This window comes from Myotis lucifugus, unplaced genomic scaffold, assembly GCF_000147115.1.
Source record: "Myotis lucifugus unplaced genomic scaffold, Myoluc2.0 scaffold_90, whole genome shotgun sequence".
Lineage (NCBI taxonomy): Eukaryota > Metazoa > Chordata > Mammalia > Chiroptera > Vespertilionidae > Myotis > Myotis lucifugus.
Window position 1 is genome coordinate 1,114,770 of NW_005871138.1, and position 2,018 is coordinate 1,116,787.

General features: G+C 46.3%; 1 pseudogene; it reads right to left on the minus strand.

The window, feature by feature from the left end:
- Positions 1 to 6: 6 nt before the first annotated feature.
- On the minus strand, positions 7 to 1,087 carry LOC102438320 (annotated as a pseudogene).
- Between the last annotated feature and the right edge of the window lie 931 nt (positions 1,088 to 2,018).

Sequence of the window (2,018 nt, forward strand, 5' to 3'; positions counted from 1 at the left end):
ACAGTAACACATAATGTGGGACAAAATGAAAGAGGGGAATGGGCAAATGTTGCTTGGGTTTGAGGATGTTCTGTTGGAGTTCTTTTTTATTTAATTTTCATTGATTTCAGACAGGGAGAGAAAGAAACATCAATGTTGAGAATCTGGGTTCGAGCCTGCAACCCAGGCATGTGCCCAGACAGGGAATCCAACCTCATGGTTGTCACAGGATCCTCAGTCCCAGTCCAGGTCATCAGTGCTGTTATAACCAAACTCCTTCTCCACATACCAAGGGTATTTGCCCCGCATCTGTGGACTGCTATTGCCGCTTTCCTCGTCACTGAGGCTGTCGCATTCATCAGAGCCTCTGGAATCTTCATCTCCATCACTGCTCTCCTCCTCTGGGTACTCATTGCGCCAATTATTCTCACTATTCTCATCATCTTCATCTTCCTCTTTATCAACGTCCTCATCCACCAGCTCACACTCCTGGCTTAAGGGCTGCTTAGAGAGGACCTTCTTAATCCATCTTGGAGTGGCCCTCTTCAAGTAGTAAATGTCATGCACATAGTCATCCTTCTGTTCCTCCCGGTGCCCGACACTTGGTCCATCCTCAGATGTAGTCAACCGCTCGGGGAGCAACTCTACAGAATTGCAAAGGGTCACATCTGGATCAGATACTTTGCAGGAGGTGGCGGCGGCGGCAGCAGCGGCCTCTGGGTCTCCTTTGTGGACCAGATCCAACAGCTGGAAGCCTGCGTCACTGTCGGCTTCTGGGTTTTTCCGCGCGTCCTCGGACTCCAGGTCATCAGAGAGAAGGCCCGAGGGTCGGTGGCTAGAGACTACCCTGTAGCGACCCTCCTGCTGGATCTTCCGAGTCGAAGCCCGTAGCTTGTGGCGGATACGCTGAGGGGTGGCCCGGGGTCGGGTCAGAGCGCGCAGGAGCTGGACCAGGACCTCCTGGACCGCCGACTCCCCCGCATCTCTCGGGGAGCGTTTACAGGCGAGGACCGGGGCCTCGGCAGGTTCCTCGCTAGGCTTCCGCTTCATGCGGAGTATTGCCGAGCGATCAGCCTCCATAGCAGAGGTCGTTGAAGTCCAGGAGTTCCCGAAGGTGTGGACTCTGCGTAAAATAATTTGTAAAACGTATTTCTCTTGAAGGTGTAGACTCTGCGTAAAACAATTTGTAAAACGTATTTCTCTTGAAGGTGTAAAACAGTTTGTAAAACGTATTTCTCTTGAAGGTGTAAAACAGTTTGTAAAACGTATTTCTCTTGAAGGTGTAAAACAGTTTGTAAAATGTATTTCTCTTGAAGGTGTAAAACAGTGTGTAAAACGTATATCTCTTGAAAGTGTAAAACAGTTTGTAAAATGTATTTCTCTTGAAGGTGTAAAACAGTGTGTAAAACGTATATCTCTTGAAGGTGTAAAACAGTTTGTAAAACGTATTTCTCTTGAAGGTGTAGACTCTGCGTAAAACAATTTGTAAAACGTATTTCTCTTGAAGATATAGAACAGTTTGTAAAATGTATTTCTCTTCACAGAAACCGCCAGTAAAGGATAAAGGACTAATACAGTCTGAGTAGAAAGCAGACTGTCCTTGGCAGTGCCCGAGTTCCCGTCCCCAAGACCTACAACACCTAGTTCAGTTATGGTGGCGTTTTAGCGCTAGGGGTATTTTCTGCCCAAAGTTTGCACAAGATATTTTTCAAGTAAGTTTCTTGTACTTAGAAATGACAAGTTAAAAAAAAAAAGTCTTTTAAACTTGAAAAGCATTGTACTCTGCGCAGGGTATTATGGGTATGCAAATGAGGCTGCGTCATCACCCTTGACATTGTACAGATACCTTAGTAGTCACTGGGTGCCTCTGGAGCCACCATTAGAGGGGGAAGCAGAGGTCAGGCTGACTGGGCTCTAAACCTCATTCTGGTTCAACCATCGAAACTGGTTTTTTTCCTTTTTTTAAAAATTAAATCTTTATTGTTCAGATTATTACAGTTGTTCCTCTTTTTTCCCCCCATAGCTCACCTCCACCCAGT